Source organism: Molothrus aeneus, chromosome 19 (genome assembly GCF_037042795.1).
Source record: "Molothrus aeneus isolate 106 chromosome 19, BPBGC_Maene_1.0, whole genome shotgun sequence".
NCBI lineage: Eukaryota > Metazoa > Chordata > Aves > Passeriformes > Icteridae > Molothrus > Molothrus aeneus.
Window position 1 is genome coordinate 2,026,088 of NC_089664.1, and position 22,213 is coordinate 2,048,300.

The following is a 22,213-nucleotide window of genomic DNA, read 5'->3' on the forward strand; positions in this document are numbered from 1 at the left end:
TAGATAGATAGATAGATAGATAGATAGATATAGATAGATAGATAGATATAGATAGATAGATAGATAGATAGATAGATAGATATAGATAGATAGATGATATTGTCATTGCACTGGGCTGGCATTCCAGCTGCATGCTCAATCTTCTGCAAATTAAATGGGCAATTTTTATCTCTTTTCATATAGATGAGCCTGTAAAGGGAGCCTGCACTGAGAGCATGAAATGCCTCCCTGAGTTTTCAGCTGGTTTTCTTTGTTGCACTGTTGGCACTGCTGGGTTGAAAGTGTTGCCTCTGGGTCACACTAAAATGCTCATGAGGAGCCTTTGGCTCCTGTGCTTCTCTCATGTTTAGGCCATGAAAAAGCGAGGCAGTGCATTTCCTGGGATGAAATGATTAATTGTACACCCAGGGTACAGAGGTCACAGCAGGAGGATAAGAGAGGTGTCGTTAATTTGCTCTCTTGGGGGTGTTAAACATGTTTTTGTTGGGGTTTGAGGCTCCTGGTGAGCAGCAAGGTGTGTCCCAGGGACTGGGGAGTGCTTTGGGAAGGCTGCTTTTTCCCCACAAGTCATTGTTTGAAGGAGAAAGGTTTTGCTTCCTCCTCTCCCTCTCATCATCTTCATCCAGCTGCCACTCATGCTACTCCTGAGAGGTGAGGAGTGTCAGGGGTGGATTTCAGCACATCACCTTCTATCTCCTGAGCTGTAAATTAGTGATAGCCACCACACTGTTCTGCAGGAATCCCCCTGACCTGGCTGCTCTTCCAGCCAGTTTGAAGGCTGGGTGGGTTTTTAAATGATGATATTTTAAAATTTGAGAACAGCTTTGATTTATTGACCTGCTGCCTCCACAAATCGAGCTGTCTGGGCTGGCATCTGCAGATAAGAGGCTGTCGAGTAATTGCTTATTATTGACTGATTGCCAGCTTGGGCTGTTTGCTTGCAGAAGAATCAATAGTAGTCAATCTTCAAAGTCTAAACTCTCAGGGAGTATGACTGGTTTCCAAATGAGGAATGACAGGTCAGGATAACTCCATAGCTGCTATCCCACCTTCACGTGTGGGTGTAATCCTGCCGTGGAGGAGGAAGAGCGGGACACGATCTTCCTCCGTCGAGGCTTTTTCACCTCTGCCTTCTCCAAAGTCTGGGGTTTTCTTTGCTGGGGTTTTCAGGGTCAGATCCCACCTGGCTCCAGACCTTCCCTGGAGGAGCTGGGGCAGGCTCAGCAGCACCTGAGATCTGTGGGAGGCGAGGGGAGGATGAAGTGCTGCCATCAGTCATTAAGTCCCTGAAGGATGGAGCAGGGAGGGGTGGCTGAGCAGCCTGTGCTCTGACACATCCAAACCAACCAGTTTGGATGCTTTATAAATAAAACAAAGCCTCTATTTTAATGCATGGTAACAGAGATTCCCTTTCTGGGGGTGATTCTATTTAGGTGGCAACAGAGCAAAATATCCAGTGTCACCATAGGTTTTATCATTTCTAGCGGGGACGGTCGCTATGGTGAGCGAGCATTGTCAAACGCAGCCATAGCCCTTCTTTAACACTCTCCTGGCATCCTGCCTTTTTGTGGATTCACTTCTGGGGCTTAAAACATTAAAGGGGCTTCATGGCATCAAAGACACTCAAGACTTTTTGAAAAATAAGTACATGTTTAGGTGGTTGTAATGGCTGGGCTGAAGCCTGGAGCTGGGTCTGGGAAGTGAGCTCAGACCTTGGGCTGCAGCCCCCTCTGGGTTTTTTCTCCTTGGGCTCAGGGGTTGTGATTTTCCCTGGACTCAGGGGTTGCAGTCTGGTTTCTGCATGTCCTAGACTCAAGCTGGGTTTAAAACTTGAAATAAGAGCCTTTGGGGGGAGGGGGAGGCTTGGATCTCTTTCAGCTACAAAGAGCAATTAAGCAACAGGACATAAAATAGATAAATGGGAAGGGGAAGGGCAGAACCCTGGAATATGAGAAGATGAAAATGGAAGAAACTATTTCTGCAGTGTATTTGTCCTTAATGTTGGAGCTTTATTTTCACCAGGAAGGCTTTGAATTGAGGGTCATCCTTTGAGGTGAGGGAGAAATATCTCAAATAGAGCAGTTTAATCTATAGTGGTCTAGGAGAGAATGGACAAGATTACTTGAACAGCCTTGTTTAGATACTGGATTTGTTGTCTACCAGCAAATCCTCATTTGCATGGGTCCTTAATCTGTGGAGTTAAATGTGTCTCAGGATCTGTTACCAACTGTGATGCAGAGTTGAGAACTAGATTTTTAAAGCTGTTCCTTTTTATTAGAATGTTTCCCCTCCCCTCCCCCTCCCTGCACCCCAAATTATCTTCCTGATTTTTTCTGAGAAGCGAAGATGAGCCAACAAGTGATGCAAAAGGAAAAATGTGCCAGTGAGAAGAAGCTATTTTTGACTCCAGATTCGGTGGGTGAACTGTCCACCAGGCTGTAGAGAAAAGCCAAGGTCAGACATTTCAAACAGTGTCGCAGGGAAACCACCGCCCCCCTCCTTCCTGAAAGGGGCCATGGACCTGAAATCTTTGAGCCTCCTTGGAGCTGGAGGCTTGGGCAGAGCTCCTTTGTGGAGCCCTGGGAAGGGCTTTAGCCCTTGGTTTGTGGGCTGCTCGCTCTGCCTGGAGCCCTGAAATGGCATTTCCTCATGTGTGCAGCAGCCCTCACTCATGAAATGGATGCAAGTGCTGAAAAAGCTCCCGCGTGAGCATGCTCACTGGAAGATTAATCCTTTAGAGGGAGTTGGAGAGTTAAGCTACTGTAATTTCTCTGCAGTTGGCTGCAGTAAACAACTGCTCTAAAGACACGAGGAAAAAAATTGACGGAGGTATATGGCATTAATGTACATATCTTTTTGTGTTTCTCCTTTCAGGTTGAGGGTTTGAGAAAGGTTTTTTCTCTATGAGCCGGGGAAGAGGGAGCTGTGTAATGATTTTATGGGTGACCTTCATGTTGTGGTTTCTTTTTTTCCTCCAGGCCAAAGTAATCCTATTTCCGTGCAAGGCCATCCTGAGGCTCGGGCTGGCTTTCTAGAGCTGGGGTAGAGCACCAGGGTGGCTTCGTGTTGAGTGAAATGATTAGAGGAGGTGAGGCCTTGCTGCTCGTTGAGCTGTGTTGGCAGAAGGGAGCTGCAAGCACCTCGTCCTGTTTAGTTGTGAGCAGAACCCAGTGGGACTCGATCTATCATGCTTCTGTTGGGAAGAAAATGTGTGACAGGATTAGCTTTGCCTACAGAAGACTAGGCTTTTGCTTTTGTTTATTACTATTATTTTGCTCCCCCTCCTCCCCATGCCTGAGGAGCTGCAATCCCGTGTCAGATGGGGGAAGGAAAACAATCCTTGAGCTATTTTGGCTTTGCTTTGAAGGCTGATGACTCTCGGCGTGTTGAGGAGGGATGCCTTGGCAGCCAGGTAAGTGTTGCAGGCACAGGGATTGTGTCAAGGTGAAACTGAGCGCCTTCCTCCCCAATCCCTGCTTTGTGGGGACATCCCAGAGGAAAGGAAACCTCGGATGGTTCCTAATGAGCGAAGAGTGTTTTCTCTACTCGCCTCCAGAAGCGTGGGTGAAGGAGGATGTGATTTACCATCCCTGGAGCTTTTGTCAGCTTCCTCTGAACGCAGCCCAAGCCATGGAGGGCCAACCTGGGGCTCCCAGGACATCAAGCAGAAATGCCTGGCTGGCTTGATTTCTGTCAGGCTGCTGGAGCTGCTCGAGTCAGTGCTCCCTGACCACGGCTGGTGTCTTTACCTCTTACAAACATCGCTGTAATCCTTGGGGATGGTGAGGAGATGGAGGTGATGTGTCAGCAAAACCTGCCTGCCGTGGGGGCGGGGGTGGGGCAGGGCATTGTGCTGTTCTGTACCTGGTGAGTGGGAGCTGGAGGGGCTGCAGGTCACCTCTGGGCATCCCCCAGGACTCGTGTGGCTGCAAGGAGGGCACACCCTTCCTCCTTGAGGAGGGGATAATCCCAGGTGCAACTGCAGATTCAGGGATTGCCTGGCTCTGGGAGCACTCCTGGTGTGAAATTTATGTCCAACAGCTTTTATTGGAAAATGGCTTCGTGTTTCCTTGGAGTGGTGTGAAGAAGGGAATAATAATTCAATAATTTAGCAAATGTCAGTGGCTCCCACTAGGTTCGTCCTGAGGTTGCTGTCAGCTTCCATGTGATACCCAGGTGGATTCTAACACTGCTGGATGAGTTCACAAGGGCAGTTCTGTTACAGACTTGGCTGAGCTCGAGATGCTGCAGATTTGAAGAAAATTTTGCCACCCCAACGTTGAGGTTTTTTTGCTTAGTCCCTCCTTTTCCCCTCCTTTCCAGAAGCTCTGGCTAGCACAGACTGTCTGTTCTGTGGATGGTTTTAGGGAACATTGGTGGCTGTGTGCGTAGGGGGAATAATTAGCTACCAAATGCAAATAGATTGTTTCTTGCTGTTTCAAAATCATTGTAATTTCTATTGATGATGGGTTAATTATAACTTCATTTTGATGGGCGTGAGGGAAATGATAGAGATATAGCAATATAAATCTATATAGGGAAGGATGTTGTCAGAATATTGTTTTGGAGATGATTGTGGGAACAAAGACTCGTGTTGTGGAGGACCATGGTTGTGTCAGGATTCAGTGGTGCTGCTTGTTTCTCAGTGGTGGATGAGGATTTTCTCTTTCACATTTTTAACTGATGCCAGTGATGTATCTGTCACCATGACAAGGGGTTTTAGTTCAGAGAAAAATGATCAAGTTCTATTTAAAAGCACGTTTCGTGGAAGAACTGGGAAATAGTTTTTTGGAGAAGCCAAGTTGAAAGCAAGAAAGTTAAAGGAACCTGTAAAAATCTGTGATCAGGGTGTAACAAAAATGCATCTTCAGGCTGAGGTGTGTAGGTGGGGGCTGCTTCACCAGCACAGGGCCCAAGGTCCTGGGACAGCAGGACTGGTCCTTGGTCTGTAACAAGGTGCTGGGCCCTGGCTGTCCCCCAGTGCAGGTCATTGCTGTCCTTCCCTTTTGCACAGTGTGATTTTAGGGAGCCTGGATCCATCATCTCACTCTTTATTTCACCCTCACTGGGAAGATTAATCAGGTTCATCCCTGAAATGGTTTGGACCAGCTTTAAACCTTCTCCTGTTTCCAGTCCCAGAATGGTGGAAAGGCTCAGCAAAGGGACAAAAGTCACACTTTCCTTAGTGCCATGGGTTCTGGCTACAAGCCAGAGGATAAAGCCCTCCCCCTCTTCTTGCTTTAGGGTAAAATGGGGAAAATGAGCTATTTTCAGTGGCTGAGGAGAGTCCCCAGCACAGGGCACTGTTCTTCAGCCTTGCCAAGCCTTTGGTGGCCTGGGGACGTGGTGCCTTTGGATCAGAGCAGCTTTTGGGACACCCTCACCCCACAGCTGCTCCCCTGCTGGGCAGGGCTCCTCTCTTCCAGGGAGACATTCAGCTCCTTTCCAGCAAGCCCTGGAACTGATCACTTGGGAAGGAAAAAAGTAGCTACAACCAAATCTGATTTGAGTTTGTGGGTTTGTTCTTGGGCCTGCCAGAGGGGTTCTGCAGGTCCCTGCTGGGGGTTCCCATGGAGGGGACGCCTCTCTCTCCCCTTGCAGACCCTGAGCACTCTGGTGTGGCTGAGCTGAGGGAGATCCTCCATCCCATGGAGCTGTGTCCTGTGCAGGGTATTGGATTTGCAGGGCAGGGACTCCTGGATGCCTTCTTTGAGATGGGTGACTTTGGAGGAGGATTCATTGCTTGAATTTGCACATTCCTGTCTTTAGATTTGTGTGGAAAATTCTGCCTGTGTGGCCAGTTTGTCTCTTTCTCCACCAGCACAGCTTTGTTCAATGGAGGAACAGAAACCTGTATTTGGGACTTGCTCACCTTTTTGGTATCCTCTCAGGCCAGGACTGTATTCAAACCAGAGAGAACAAGATGGAACTGAATCCTATGGGTGTATCTGAAAAACCCTCATGCAACCTTGGCAATCCCAGGGAGGGGGAGGTAACTGTGCTTGGGTAGACACAGCATGCAGGTTCCAGTCTTTAATAACCAAATGGTGACCACTTCAAAGCCTGGTGACTTCGTTTCTCTCCCTTCTAACTGCTTCAGCCAGCCTGGATTCAACTGGCAATGCCTTTAAGAGCAGATATTATGACAGGAGCCCTGTAATTATTTGCTGTGGTGATGCTGTGTGGGAGGGTTTGCTGTCACGCACAGCATTTCTCCACCTTCAGAGGAGTTTTACCTCCTGCTCTCCTGCCTTCCTGGCCATTTTGAAATCCAATTTATGGCTGAATTTTGGCTTCCTTAACACCCTGGGCTCAGTCCTTGCTGCTGCATCCTTGTTTTGTGTCCTTTGGCAGTGCTGTCCCTGCCCAAAGGCTCCTGAGTGAAGCAGGGAAGGGTCTTGGGCCATCCTGTGCTCCTTGGAGCTGATGGAGCCCTGCATGGAGAGAGCACCTGAGGAAGCCTGACAGCACCAGCTGGCAAAGGGGACTCCTTACCCCCCTTTTCCCTGAGGATTAGTGAGTGAAGTTGCAGACACAGGGGGAGGAACTGTGATTTTTAACCCAGATGTGGAATTGTAGAAGAGCTCTATTCCCATGGTGGATGGGGTTTAATGCATTGACCAGCACAGAGGACATCCAGGGTTCTGAGGGTGAAAGAAACAGTGCAAGGGGTTCATCATGCTGGGAAAAATATGGCTGTGGGAAGGAGAAGATGGAAGGAAAATCCTGCTTTAAGGACCTGTAGGGGAGAGGTGGAGTGGAACAGCTGGGAGAGAGCAGAAAGGCAGGAGACAGGGCTGTAGGGAGAGGGGATGGATGGATGGATGGATGGATGGATGGATGGATGGATGGATGGATGGATGGATGGATGGATGGATGGATGGATGGGGTTTGAAGGTGGTGGAGTGATTTGGTGGCTCCTAAAAACCCAAGAAGGCAGAAAAAGGGAGAGGAAACAAACTGCAGGTGATTCTTCAGGAGCTGTCTGGTCTGTGACCTACTTGGTGCCACAGTGCTCTGCAGCTGGAGGAGAAGCTGAGGAAATGGGAAATGGCTGCTCCCTGTGGGAAGCACAGGCTGCTGGGATGTGGCTGTGCCAGGGCACCAGGAGTTTGTGACTGGAGGAAGGACAGGGAGAGTTTGAGCCATTCCTGCTGGAGGGAGGCAGTGCTGGATCCTGGAACCAGGCTCAGATCTGTGAGCTGCAGAAACACTCCTGGATGGGCTCCTGGATGCAGGAGATCCTTCCCTCGGGGCTGTGGAGCACTGCAGAACTGCCCTATGTGGGGACATGGCTCACCCACACCCTGGACTGTGGGGATTGTTCATCCCCCATCCTCATAATCCACTGCAAACTGGAAGTGCCTTCTCCTGCTTCTGCTCCTTCAGGAGCCCCCACTAACCTGATCATTCTTAATCTTGTGTTATTTTCCAGATCATCAATTTGATTTCTCAGTATTTCTGCAGTCCTTACTGTTCCTGGGAATCTGTGCTTCCATCTATTATCTCTGTTTCTTTTTGAGGCTGTAGCAACCTTGAACCACAGTTTCCATCCTATTTTTATAACTCCTTCTGCTTATTAGAGGAGTCCTGCAGAAAGAACTCTACAGTTCTTACCAAGATACCCCAAATTTTTCTCAGTAAATAATTTCATCTCTTGCTAATATGAACTTGAATGCTCTTCTCTTTCATTTGTTCCCTTCTCCCTCTGGGGTTTGGGAGTGAAATACCTTTAACTTAATTCATATATGTAGGTGTACATGTATGTCACAGGGTGTCAGATCCCCCTTTAACCATATTAATTGTGGTGCTGCCAAAGGCCTGTGTCCAATAGTGGCTGCTTCAGATTTACCTCTGGTCCAAATGAGATTGGGAGGTGGTCTCTGTATCTTTTTAGGGGGCTGTTCTGATTTGCTGTATTAAATAAATATATAAAGTGGCTCTAAGAGTGAAATGCCAGCCTTCTTCCTGCTGAAGGCATGGAGGCAGTGATTTGTGAGTCAGCAGTCCAAGGTTAACTCCAAAACTTCTGCACTTCCCTTGCAACCTCCATTCCAGGAAATCATTTATCTGGAAAGGAAAATGAAAGAAACCTGTCCTCTGTTTTTCAGAAGTTGTGAATTATGCTCTTGTTTAAGCTGATTACTTTATTTATTCCAATAATCCTATCTTCCAGAATAAAGGAAAATTAATTGTCTTCCTATTTCCATAATGGTTTGCCCTTCAGACAGTTGCCAGGCAAAGTGCTTAAAACTGAAATGAAAAGATGGTGAATGCTTAAAATCATTGAGCTACTGTAAGAACATGTTTGTATTTAATAGGGTGGTATCACACAGTCCCAGAGTGTTATTTGCTCTGGGTTCTGTAGGATTAGGAGGGTTTTTTTCCTTTTTTTTTAGCTTCTGCATATGAAAACGGGGTCAAGCCTGCTGTGGTAGATAGTGCAAGTCTTAGGTAGGATTTTGCTAGAGAGATGGACTGCCTGTAGCTGAGACCCTAAAATTATCCAGCATTAATGGGGAGAGTTGTCATTGGGCTTGGTTGTGTTTGTCTGCAGGCACAGTGCCTGGAGATGGGTAAGGACTTCCTTCCTTCCCTCCAGGTGTGATGGGACAGGATTTTCCCTGCTGGAGCTTTTCACTGACACCTACCTGGATCTTGGTTATTTTTAATTCTGTCTGGCTATAAAAAAGTTACCTGATTAATGTGGGAAAGTGCTGGAATGTTTCCTTAAAAGGCTCCACAGTGATGCAATATTCAGTGATGAATCTCAGAGCTAAATGAGTGCCTTGGTGGGTGCATTGGGTGGGGAATGGAGCTCTGTGTTTTATCACCCAACACATTTATTTTTCATCCAGGGCTGCTCTGGGGAAGGTGGTGTGGGAGCAGTGACAGAGCTCCAGCTCCAGGTCAGCATGGGGCAGTGCTGGATCTCCTCTTTGCTTTCCTCTTTTATCCCAGCAAGCTTTGGGAAATAGGCAAAAACCTGGAGCTGGGATGGTTGTGCTTCCAGTGGGGTTTACCCTGAGGGTGGGTGAGGAGAAACACCCGGTGTGCCGATCCCAGAGCCTTGTGCAGTGACCAGGGCCTGTTACCCAGTCCCTCATGTCCCCACGAGCATGTCCAGGTGGGGCTCCCAGGGACAGGGGAGGTGGAGCTCATCCCCTGTGGATCCAGGAGAAGCTGCTGGCACCACCCACACCGGGGCTTGTTGCTCACCTGGCAGCCTGGCTGAGGCACGAGGCACTTCCAGGCCTGTGTGTCCACACGAGAAACCACCTGGGAATAAATTCCTCCTGTCTCTCCTATGTTCCCCTCTCCCCTCATGTGACACTGCTCCGGAGGAGCAGAGTGTAATCCATCACAGGAGGGAGAAGGGCAGGAGTTAATTGGTTTTCATGATCTCTCCGTAGCACTTAGTGCAGCTAATGGTGAATTGTCGTGCTTGGCGCTGCCTAATCTCATAAGGGACCCTCGGGGGAAGGCTGGGCAGGAAGGACCCGTGGCCCCTGGGCATTGACATTAGCTGAGGAGCACATGAGATCATCTGCTGCATTTCCAGCCACTTCTGAGCTGCCATCCCAAGCAGGAGAATAGCAGGGGCATCTCAACATCACCCAGCACTGTGGCCCTGAGTGTCCCTGAGCCTCTCCTGCCTAGGGGGAGCTTGGGGAATAGGAAACCAGGTGTGTGAACAACCTCCCCAGGTCTCACCTGCTCTGCCCTGCATGCAGCAATCTTTTGTTTTCCTTTAAACATCCTAAACCCAGCAGGGGAATTCATTAACACCAGTCCCCACAGACTTTGATTTTGCCAAACATTGATTTCAAATCACTCTCCCTCCTCTTAATAGGTGAGATCTCTCTCCTCTCCCCGTTCAGACATCTTGGGAAGGTGTAGGAGTGGGCTGCAGTAGAAACTTGCCCAGATTTGTTCATTCTGTAGCTGATAGGGATTGGTTTTTTTGCTGTTGGTGCCTTTGGCTTGTGCATGGTGTGGAAGGCGTTATCCCAGACAGAAACACCCCTGTGGCCAGCTCCTGTCTGTCAAAAGCTGCTGTTGATTTCAGTATTTTAGGCTCAGTCTCTTCAATCCCAGATGGAGCTGTATTTCCAGCTAGTACACACCCATACAGTTTATTGAGGGAGGTGAAAATGCTCCAACTTACAGCACTCAGGGCCCTGATCCGTGGGCAGTGGCAGCTCCCTGTGCAGACGTGGGGAGGGGAGCCTGGATGGATCAGTCACGCACTGCTGTGAAATAGCTCCATGCACTCCTGGAAAAGAGCTCCATGCACTGCTGTGAAATGGAGAAAAAACTGTATTTTTAAATAATTAATAATTATTTTTTAATACAGTTAATAGCTCCATGCACTCCTGGAAAATAGCTCCATGCACTGCTGTGAAATGGAGAAAAAACTGTATTTTTAAATACAGTTTAATAATTAATAATTAATTTTTTAATACAGTTAATAGCTCCATGCACTGTTGTAAAAGAGCTCCATACACTCTGTGAAATAGTTCCATGCACTGCTGTGAAACAGCTCCATGCACTGCTCTGAAATGGAGAAAAAACTGTATTTTTAAATACAGTTTAATAATTAATAATTATTTTTTAATACAGTTAATAGCTCCATGCACTGCTGTGAAATGGAGAAAAAACTGTATTTTTTAATACAGTTTAATAATTAATAATTAATTTTTAATACAGTTAATAGCTCCATGCACTCCTGTGAAATAGCTCCATGCACTGCTGTGAAATGGAGAAAAAACTGTATTTTTTAATACAGTTTAATAATTAATAATTAATTTTTAATACAGTTAATAGCTCCATGCACTCCTGTGAAACAGCTCCATGCACTCCTGGAAAAGAGCTCCATGCACTCTGTGAAATAGAGAAAAAACTGTATTTTTAAATACAGTTTAATAATTAATAATTAATTTTTAATACAGTTAATAGCTCCATGCACTCCTGGAAAAGAGCTCCATGCACTGCTGTGAAATGGAGAAAAAACTGTATTTTTTAATACAGTTTAATAATTAATAATTAATTTTTTAATACAGTTAATAGCTCCATGCATTCCTGTGAAATAGCTCCATGCACTGCTGTGAAATAGCTCCATGCTCACTGCTGTGGCTGCCAGAAGACTTTTGAAATGTTAAAGGTTGGGAAATCATGGCAGGAAGCACCAGAGGCCAGAGCTGAGCCAGAGGAGGAGCTGCCCCTTCCTAGGGCATGGCCAGGACTGGAAAAGTGAGTGCTCATGGCTTTGTGTTTGCAGGAGCCCTTCCTTGTGCTGCAGGCATGCCATGTGCCAGGCAGTGGCCTGGAGGCTTCTTTGAAATGGCAGGGGTTTCACAGATGCAGCCTTTGCTCCTGCTCTTGGATGGCTCTGTGCAGCAGGAGCTGTGGCTGGGACCTGGGGGCTCTTACCCCTCCCAGGAGACAAAACAGCTTTTGAAATTTAATGACATTTTTCTAGTCCCACCACGGTACTGATGATCTTGGCCTTTTGTTTCCTGCTTCTCCCTGAGTGGGTTTTTGCCTTTTCTGGATCTCACCCTGATCCCTTCTTGCAATAATAAAACCTGGACTGGTGCTGAAATATGGTCTGATGTGCTGCACTGTCTGTGGCTGGGCAGGGCAGGGAGGAGCTGGTTCATGTTCAACATTTTGCTTTGGCCAAGGGCACCCAGGCTGCCTTTCTGTGTGTCCTGTCCAGCTGAAGGAAGAGAAGCTGATCACATTTGGGCACTGGAAGGGGCTGCCCAGGGGAGTGGTGGAGTCTCCATCCCTGTAAATGTTCCAAAGCCACGTGGACGTGGCACTTGGGGACACGGATTGAACATGGGGGTGCTTGGACTTGATGATCTTGGAGGTGTTTCCCAGCCTTAATGATTCTGTGATTTTCTCTTGGTCCTGTGGTTAGGATTGATTATTGCACAGCATTTCCATCATCCTGTCCCCTCCCAGCACATCAGGGCAGTGTCACATCTGCACAGGAGGAGGAGTGAAGGGACTGATAGATCCCATCCCAGGAGTCTGTAAATGAATGTTCAGCACTGGCAGGATCACTGTGGGTTCTGCTTCCCATCCTCTGCAGCTCATGGATGAGGAAATCAGAGAATCCCTGACTGGTTTGGATTAAAAGGGACCTTAAAGCTCATCCAGTGTCATGGCAGGGACACCTGCCACTGTCCCAGGCTGCTCCAACCTGGCCTTGGGCACTGCCAGGGATCCAGGGGCAGCCCCAGCTGCTCTGGGCACCCTGGGCCAGGGCCTGCCCACCCTGCCAGGGAACAATTCCTAATTCCCAATATCCCATCTAACCCTGCTCTTTTTGGTTTTGAGGCACTTCCCCCTTGTCCTGTCACTAAATAACAAAAATGCTGAGGACCAGGTGTTGGTGGGTGCTCCCTGCTCGTGCAGCTCCCTCAGGAAACCCCTCCCAGTCCTGCCTTTGGGTGGGAGCAGCTTCTCCCCCTGTCCATGCCATGGCCAGCTCTGACTGGGGTTTTTTGGGCTCCTTTGCTGGTATCCCAGGGTGGCAGCTCCATCCTAGGTCTGTGGGGAACTTCAGGAGGAGAGGAATTCACAATCTAGGCTGCATCTGTATTAAAAAATACAGTTTTTTCTCCAAGTTTTGCAAGATCATCACTGTTGTTTGCTCTGAATGCTGTATTGTGCCTCTTCACGGTTGTGATTTCCTTTGTCTGCTTGCACCTGTAATGTCACAGCGCTGAGCATGAGCTTTAAATATAAAATTTGAGCCATCTGGGAGGTCTGGGACTGGGGGTGGGGAGGAAGGGGAGGAGTTACTTCCAAAAATCTGGTTAAAAATCAAACTGCTGGATTTTGAGTTACAGTTTAGTTGTAGCTGCTTCTCTCTGTTTACTTTTCCTTGGGATTTGGAAACTCCCACAGGGCCTGGATTCTGCAGTAGGAGATGAACACCTAAATTTGTGGTGTTGGCTATTGAGTCTTTCTTTAGAGAGAGATAATATATATTTATATAGACACATTTTATATCTATTATAATATATATTTTTGTATATATATATTTATATATACATTTTATACATCAAATTGACCGAACAAACCCCTCTTACCAAGACACTGCTGCATTTTGAAGCAGGTGGAAGAGTTGCCATGGCTGCAGTGATGGTTATTGGACCTTTTTGAGGTTTCTAGGGCTCAAATAAGGGAAAAAAAAAAAGAAAAAAGATGATTTGGATTTAGGGAAACACCATCAACAAAACCCCCCAAAACAAACAAATCTTTATCACATTTCCAATCTTCCATCTCCCCCCAGTTCCAAATGTGCTGTTTAAAGAGTTACAAATGCTTGTTGGCATAGAAACTGCAGAATGGAAGTGAAGCATGCAAATGTAAAAGGAGCCATTCTGCTGAGCAACATGGCCTGAGCCTCTGCAAAGCTGACTGAAATCTTTTACGAGGCAAAGAAAATTGTCCAGATGTTGCTTGAATTATAATGGCACTAAATATTTCAGTTTTTCAATTTACATAAATCCAAAGAGGCTTGAAATGTAGGGAATGCAGCTCCATTACCAGTGGGCTTTCTTTTCTTATGAAAGAATTTGTAGTCCAAAAATATTGCTAAAATGTGTTTGGCTCCGAGTAGTGCCAAATCCTCATTAAAACATGTGGATATTTCTGTGGTTTAATCTGTTAGAAATGCATTCAGGATCCAGTTATGTTAAATTAAGCAACAATATTGGCCTGGATGTTGTTTGAAATATTAAATGTGGCAGTCGGAACACCAAGCAAAATGTTTGCACATTTTAATCGCTCGATGAACAATTTTTTTTTTTAAATATATTTTATTCCAAGGAATGATCAAGAGTGCTTAAAAACTCTCCTTGCTCTTCTCAAGCTGCTTCCCTGCCAGGTCTGTGGGCACCCTGGCTCCTCCATCCCACCATGGCATGGGGATGGCTTTGTGCTGGGCCAGGAGGATGCTGCTCCCTCTGAGCATCCTCCTCACCCCCTTCCACCTGTGAGCTTATGGACACACCCCTGCAGGCCTCCAAAATCCTTCTTGGGAATGTAAAAACCCAGCCTGGCCACAGGGTTTGTCTCCCCACACTTGCCCTAAGAGGTTTTTCCTGCTGCTGCTTTGCTCTGTTGGGATTTCATGAGGATTTCCTAGGACAAAACACCTCTGAACTTGCCTGGCTGCTGGTTATTTTATCCCTGTGCTGGTGGCTCTGGCAGGATGGAGCCTCTGTGCTCTAAAAGTGCTGTGGCAGGAGGGCTCCTTCCCAGCAGGGAAGGCCATGGATTGCAAGGACACTGTGGCTTGCTGAGGATTTATGTCCTATTTATTTGATCTATTATTTATTTTTAAATTTAATTATAATTTAATTCTGTTTTAATTTTAAATTTTAAATTCTTTTTAAATTTAATTATAATTTTATTGATTTATTTTTTATTTCCTATCTACTTCCTATTGATTTTTCCCCCCAGGTTGCTAATTGCCCCATGGTAAGGCAGGTCCTTCTCCCTGCTTTAAAGCAGCCCTGCCAAGGAGGGAATTTGCAGTTGGGAATGTGGGAGTGGGTGGCACAGAGAGCCGTGGAACTCTGCCTGTGCCCTGGGACACGTCCATAATACATGGGATCTAGAAAATATCCCTGTGGGAGGGTTTCTAATGGGGCAGGAGGAGCCGTTTGATTTGAAATCTGACACTTTGCCAAAGCAATTCTACACTGGTGCTTTGTGACCCTCATTTCAAGTTAAAAATGAGGGGACTGGGGTGTATGGGCAGGTTTTTTCTAAAGTCTCTGGTTTTGGGGCTTTTTGAATTGCATGGCAGCTTGTGCTGCATCAACAGGAGCCCAGAGCAGGATGGTTCTGCCTGTACCTGTGTGAGATTTGATAGCATTCACACCTCTTTGTTGTCAGACATCAAAAGGGTAGGAGGTTGGTAGGCTCAAAATTCCACCAGGTTTGACTTTCCCTTTTTAGTATAAAGTTCTTACTTTTCTGTGGGATGGTTTTGCAGCTTTGTTTAAAAAAAAAACAACCAAAAAACAAACCAAAACTCCAAAGCCTGTAGTTCAGTGCAATTTTCTTTATTCTTTTAATTTCAAGCATATGCAAAGTTATATATATATATATATATATAAAAGTCAAGCTATATATATATATAAAACTATCTGATGATAAATTGGGATGGTTAATGATTCATGATGGAAGAAAGCAAGAGAAAGTAGGAGGCACAGTGGAATGGGGTCATTGCTGAAAATGTCTCTTTCTGCAAAAGCAAATAAATGGGAGCACTGGGGAGTGCAGGCAGAGCTCCAGAGTGGGGAGGGAACCAGCAGCAATCCCAGTTTTGGCTGGGATTTGTGGAATTCACCACTGGAGGGTCCCACCAACACTGAGGGATGGAGCAGGGAAGGGAACAGAGCTGGGAAGGGGCTGGAGCCCCAGGAGAGGCTGAGGGAGCTGGGCAGGGGCTCAGCCTGGAGCAAAGGAGGCTCAGGGGGCCCTTGTGGCTCTGCACAGCTCCTGACAGGAGGGGACAGCCAGGGGGGGACAGCCAGGGCTGTGCTCCAGGGAACAGGGACAGGAGCAGAGGGAACGGCCTCAGGCTGGGCCAGGGAGGCTCAGGGTGGGCACAGCAGGAATTTCCTCATGGAAATGTTTCTTCAGGGTTGCCAAGCATTGGAACAGGCTGCCCTAGAAGTGTTCAAAAACTTGTGTCCCCAAAAACTTGGGAATGTGGATTAGTGGTGGCCTTGACAGGGCTGCGGGAATGTTGGGACTTGATGATCTTAGAGGACTTTTCTGACCTTAATGATTCTTTGAACTTTGTGGGGGTTTTGGAAGCAGTAAAACCTGGGGGCAGCTGGGGCACTCATTGGGCTGTGGGGAGCAAGGGGAGGTGTCAGTGCCACCCCCTGTTTTACCCACCAGCTTTATTTTCATTGTTTGCTGCAAAGGGATCTTTCTCTTTGTCTTTAAGTTGGGTTCCTGGTTTTGCTGCACTAATACTTGCTTAACAGTTCATTCTCCATGTGGGACAGAGGCAACTGCTTCAAACTTCATTTCCTGACAGGATGCAATGTGCTTGATAGAGAAGCATCATTAGCTGGGCAGGACATGTTAGGCCAAGCTTGTAGAAAAAATTTAAGTGTGAAATTAAAGCATTTAAGCCTTGTTGCTGCCTGTACCTCGAGGTAAGCAGCAGCAGGGTCCTTGTTCTTAAACCTGCCCTGACAGGAGGGTATGAAAGAATTAGAGAGAAGGAAGTGGGATGGAGAGAATAAATTAGAAACAGAAGTGTGAGAAAATACAGGAGTTAAAAATATGGGAAGAGAGTTTTGAAACACAAGAGGAAACTTTGAACTCTGAAGGAATGGGCATCAGTGCAATGAACAACTGCAAAGAGGCAAAACTTCCCCAAAACCTGTTCAAGGGAGGCACCTGGGGATGGAGGTGACAAGGTGGGAAACAGGTGGGGATGGCAAAGGGCTGGGAGGCAAATGCTGCTGCTTGTGTCTGCAGTGGCTGCAGATTTCCTTTACTTGTCCTCCAGGCCAAGGACTAAAAAGTGACCCAGGGGAGTTCCCTGAGGCCTGGATGGATGGGTGGGAAGGACTGACCCTTCCTTTCTCCCTGGGGAGCATCTCAGAGAGGCTGGGGAGGACAGGGCTCTACCAGGCTGAGGAACCTGGGTTTGAGGGTGTCCCACAAACCCTGAATGGTTGAAGGAGAGGAAATGAAGCTCAACTGCCTGGATGAAGAACCTGTGTAAGTTGGTGTCCCACACTTGTTTTATGGTTTTGTCACAGCCTTGCACTGTGTCCAGTGCCCCAAGTGTTGTGTACAGGTGGCTATTCCAGCACTGCAGCCCAGTGCAGACAAAACAAAGGATGCTTTCACCTTGAGAGCCAATTTGAATTAATTTCCAATTTGATCTTTCCTAGCAAATCAAGGTAATAGCATTTCAACCTTCCTGTAACCCATCTTCAGGTAGCCCTTTCAGCACAGACGTGGCTTTTGCAGTGAAGACAGAGCCTCCATTTAATTCTCAATAATGTGCAAGAAAAAAATGAGTTGTGCTTGGGTCAATTATGTATCATGGTAAGTCTGGAAGGCTCCAGCTTGGTGGAATTTGGTTCTTTCCACAGAATTTGGCTTTCACCTCTAGAAAAACACATGACAAAATATTTGATGAAATTTTCAATGAGACACAGGCTGAGTTGACCTTAATTGTGGAGGGATCTTGTTGCAGTGCAGCTGTGCAAATCAGCACAGCTGGATCCACAGGGAAGTAGCTCTTTAAAACAAAATGATGGCAACAACCTTCCTCCTTCCCAAGCAAACTGACTGAAGGTGAAGTCAGCTGCTGAGTGCAAGGCAGCATTGCTGGGATTGAAATGAGGTGTAAGAACCTGGGAAAAACAAATGGATAGGAATCCCTTGAATCACTGCAGTGGCTTCCTTCCCTCCCTGCAGAGCTGGTCCTGCTGTATGAACACCTGGCAGTTATTTAGGCTGGTGTGTACAGATGATGCTGTTGCAGGAAGATTTGTGTGTACTTGTGGTTTTTTTGCTTGTGCATTGCAGTGGATGCAGCCTCCCAAGTTTGATTTATGATATCCATGTGTTCCCCTTGGGAATGGGGCATGTTTAGATTCATAGAGGGATATGCAGGGCTTTACAGGACCTTCTGCAATGCTTTTTTCTGTGTGGGGAGATGCAGTTTGAAATGACAGGCACTCTTGGCTGCTTTAGAGTTGATCCTTAACTCTGTTCCTTCTAAAAAGGACTTAAGAAAAAAAATATTGGTTCTCCAGGCAGGTCACAGAATATTGACCTGTACATATCCAGCCTTGCAGGTTTTCCACGTGTCAGGAAAGGGGAATATCAGAGGTAGAGCAGTGATGGTGGCAGGATCTGATATTCCCTTTATATCCACCTGGCTGATGTTGTTATCATGATCTGAGTGGGGCTTTCCCTCCTCCTTCCTTAAAGGAAAAATGGAAAAATGACACAGAGCAATTCTGCTAGGATGGGAATGTCGTGCTCAAGGCTTAGAAGCATTTGTTTTCATGCCAGGTGCCTGCTGACAGCCCTGACCCAGGAAGGAGGGGACAGGAGGGGACAGTAGAGCTGTCCCAGGGCTGGCTGGAGCGTCCCCTCTGTCCCCTTGGGTCTGCCAGTGCCTTGAGGGTGGGAGAAAGGGGCAGGCTGCACATGGAGGGAAAGGATCATGAAAGATTTGAGTTCCTCAGTAGTTTTTGCTTTGAAACATTGTATCACTGAGCCTAAATGAGGGCATTTCTGTTTGGGAGCTTTCCCATGGGTGGGATTGTTCTGGAGGGGCCTGAGCAGGCCCTGTCCATGCCTGTGGCTCCCAGTGCTCTCCCAGTCCAGAGCACAGCTCCCATGGGGTGTGTGCTGGGAGCTGAGCACGGCAGGGAGGCACTCAAAGCTCAGTGATGTTTGCCAGCAGCCCTGGGCTCCCCTCTGAGTCTGGAGAGGGATCACCCTGCAGGCTGTGCCCCTAGGGAATGAGCTGTGGTGGTCCCATGGAGATCCCCCTCTGCCCCTGGGGCTGGGCTCTGGATCCTCAGCTGCTCATGGGCAGGGAATCCTGGAGGAGTTCTTTGGAGAGACGTGTTCTGCCCCCCTGGTGGTTTTTCTTGGCTTTTACATGAAAACCCTGCTGCAGCTCCATTGCCCAAGTGCAGCAGAGTCATCATTGAAGCTGCCTTGGTGCACTGCTCTGGGCCTGGCTCTGAGGCTGTGATCCAGCTGCTGAAAAGTTTCAGGAGCTTTCAGCCACCAAGTTAATGTCTTACAAAACTGCTGGAGGAAGGGAAGCTGACTCCAGCAGTCCTTGAGTTTGTTTAACTGGAGCTCAGGAGTCATCAAGGCTGGTGTTTGGCTTCCTGTTGCAGGAGAGAAATAATCAGGATTTATTTTTTATCTTTATTTTATTATTTTATTTTATTTTATTTCATTTTATTGTATTGTATTGTATTGTATTGTATTTTATTGTATTGTATTTTATTGTATTGTATTGTATTGTGTTGTATTGTATTGTATTTTATTGTATTTATTATCACTGAACCAAAACCAATGACTTCTGCTTGTTTTTCCTCTGGGGTGAGGCTGTATGAGAGTGGAGGAGAAACTTCCAAAGGTCCATCATACTTTTGATTCACATTTGAATTCAGCAGATCAGCACTGACAGGGAGAGTCTGGGCCCTGTACAGCCTTTTCCTGTTTCTTGTATAACAAAAACAGTGCAAATGGTCTTTTTCTCAGTGTGCAGAACTTCTCTCTGGTGGAATCCTACTGTCCCTTGCTTTGCTTCCCAAACAGCTTTTGGTTCCTGTGGCCAAGAGTGGGCAGAGGAGGAGAGGGGATGCTGGGCAGACGTTCTGCAAAGTTCATCTTTCCCAATCTCTGGTTCACAGCTCTGAGGGCTGCTTGTTATTGCAGCATTTTGTGGTTTATTTGGTTTTTTTCTTCCTAGTGTTTCACTGTATTTTGAGTCCTTCGGTTTTAGATGGTAACAAAGTGAAGCTCTGTGCGTCCTTGTGAGGCAAATGAATGGGTTTTATAGAGGGGGTGGGAAGGGGGGAGAATTGGAGGGAAGTTATTTTTGAAATAGTGGTTTAATTTTTGTTGTGAAACCACTGCCTGCTTTTAAAGTGTACTGACCATTTGCCTCTTGCTGTAATGCCTGTACATGGGGAGGAGATGTTCTTCTAGAAGAATGGTGTGGAGCTGTGTCAGGAGTGGTTCAGGCTGGAGCTCAGGGCAAGGCTCTTCCCCAGAGGGTGCTGGCACTGCCCAGGCTCCCCAGGGAATGGGCCAGGAGTGGGATTGGTGATCCTGGTGGGTCCCTTCAACTCAGGATATTCTGTCATTCTAAAAAAGATTTGAAAAACTTTACCTGAACTGGCCACCCAAAATCAGTGGGTGACTCTTGATTTAAAATTATTTTTTTATTCTACAGAGCTTTCCTGTGGGGAAGCATCATAATGAGCTTGTCAGTCTTAGCCTGGAGCTCCACAGACTGTCCTTGTCTCTGTTCTCCAGAATACAGCAAGGCTGTAGTGTTGTGGCTCTGGGAGCCCAAGCAAATAGGATAATATATAGGATAAATAGGTTAATGCTTTGGATATTAAAATAAATCCCATGAATGTCAACCCAAATTCAAACCTGAGTTCAGAGGTCTCCAGACACACCTGGGGCTCTCAGCACCCATCAGCTCATTGTCCCTCCCACTCCTGCAATAGTTACATTTGTTAGGAAGTGGTGTCATCTCCCTCTATTTCCACATTTCCTTTTGTGTGATCCCATCTTTTCACCCAAGCCTTTGCCAGGTGTTTCAAGCATCTGCATTAAAACCCCATAACAGAGCTCATGCCCTTGCCCCAGGGGCTTTGACTTGCAGCCCAGTTATCTGACAAAACATTTCTAAGGAACTTCTCAGAATTTATGGCTCCTGTTGGTTGATTCCAACGTGTCTGACTCCTTTTATGAGTCTGGCCTGTGTCCTGGTGTCACAGATTCACCCACATGGCATCCACCCACTTTCAAACTTGGCAATGGGCATAAAGAGCTCCTTAGTGATTGCATGCTCACTGTTCTGCATAAATATTTCCCCTCCCCTCCAAAAACATGTTGGTTAAGGGAATATCAGAGAGAGGGAGAAAATACCGATGTGTTTGTTACGTCCATTATGTGGTTTGGGGTTTTCTGGTTGCTTTTAAATAATGGAGGGTTTTATTGAAGGGAGCTTGAGGTGCTCAGACTTCAGTGGAATTTAAATTTGACTCAGCTCTTATGGGCTGTCCAAACACATTCCTTACTGGCCCAGCTTGTTCAGTTGAGGTGACTCAGTAAATCATCAGCTGAGCATGACTTCACACCGAGTTCTCCTGTACCCTGTTCCTCTGCTCCATACATTTGTGAAAGGCTCCTCCAGAAATTTTTGGCAGTTAATTCTCCAAACCTTGATTTTCCCATCTGTAAAAATGGATACATTCCCATCTTTTATTTTAAATTGCTTTTTAAAGTCCTAATTATTGTTACAGTATCTCTAAGCAATCACCATGTATCTATCAGGTTCTTCTTTACCTGGTGATGTTTGATGTTTTTTCAGTATTTGCTCTGCTTTTCATAGTATTCCCCCAGAATTCATTCAACAGTCTCCAAAACTCTTCAGACTGTGGCACTGGTTGGAATCAAATTTAGCAATTACAGTACTTGGGGAAGGGTGCACATTGTTGGCAGTCTGGGGGATTTGTTTCCAGGATTCCTTGACAGCAGCAAGATTGGAACTTTGAGCTGGTGGTGCTGAGAGCTCTCCAAGTGAATGTATTGAAAAAAAACTTAATTTTTCAAGCTTGAGGGTGAGACCCTCTGGGAATTCTGCTGGACTTTTGCAGGGTTTAGGGTTTTTATGGGTGCTTTTTGTTTACAGATTGCCCTCCAGGTGATTGGTGCTACTGTGGGCTTGTTGAAGAGCAGAGCAAGGCTGCTGTGTCAGGAAAGTGGCCTTGCCAAGCTTGGTGCCCCTTTGGAATACCTGGAATGTTGGAGTCCCAGGCCTGAAGTGTGAAGCATCCACAGTTATATCAGATTTAGTGCTGGCCATTGGCTCCAGTAACAACCCTGGAAATCTCCAGGGACAGGGGATGGTGAAGCTTTGTCCCTTGAGTGGAGGAAGGAGGCGTTTCTTGCTCCTGTCACCTCCTGTTTGTGCAGCTCCCGTGGCTTTTTCTACGCAGTGATCCGAACAGGAGCAGGAGAAGTTTGGAGCTCTGTTCCCTTGGATGTGAAGGTGACCTTCTCAGACAGAGGTTGTAAAGTGACCCAGGGAATGATCTGGGGATGACCTCTGTGCTGAGCAGGCCTCGGGGAGGGCGTGTTTGAGGAGCCATCATTTTATTTGCTGTTCTCACATGTCCATTTTTTGTGCTGTGTCTGATGGATTTGTGAGGGTGCTGAGCTCCTGACAGAGGCTCTGGAGGCTGGGGGCTCTGACTCCCTTTGTAAATGAGCCTGTGGATAACCCAGCTCTGACACTTTTGCCCTCCCTCCTGTTTCATGCCCTCACAGAGAGGTTGTGTGTCATTGCTTTAGGATTTACTGCCTCTCCTGGGAGGTGGGAGTGGGTCTGGGAGAAGAGTTATGGCTGCACAGAAGGTCTGGTTTCCCA

The 22,213-nt window shown here is 46.9% G+C and overlaps 1 protein-coding gene across 2 annotated transcripts in view; it reads left to right on the forward strand.

The window, feature by feature from the left end:
- Positions 1 to 22,213, forward strand: part of EHMT1 (euchromatic histone lysine methyltransferase 1) — a 122,911-nt gene that overhangs the window by 17,351 nt on the left and 83,347 nt on the right. The window contains exon 1 of one of the 2 annotated variants that reach the window (XM_066562679.1): positions 2,797 to 2,829. The exons of the other annotated variant lie outside the window; for it this stretch is intronic. The gene's annotated coding sequence lies outside the window, so the exon portion shown is untranslated. Of the gene's footprint in view, positions 1 to 2,796; positions 2,830 to 22,213 lie in introns of those variants that run through there. 2 annotated transcript variants of the gene reach the window in all.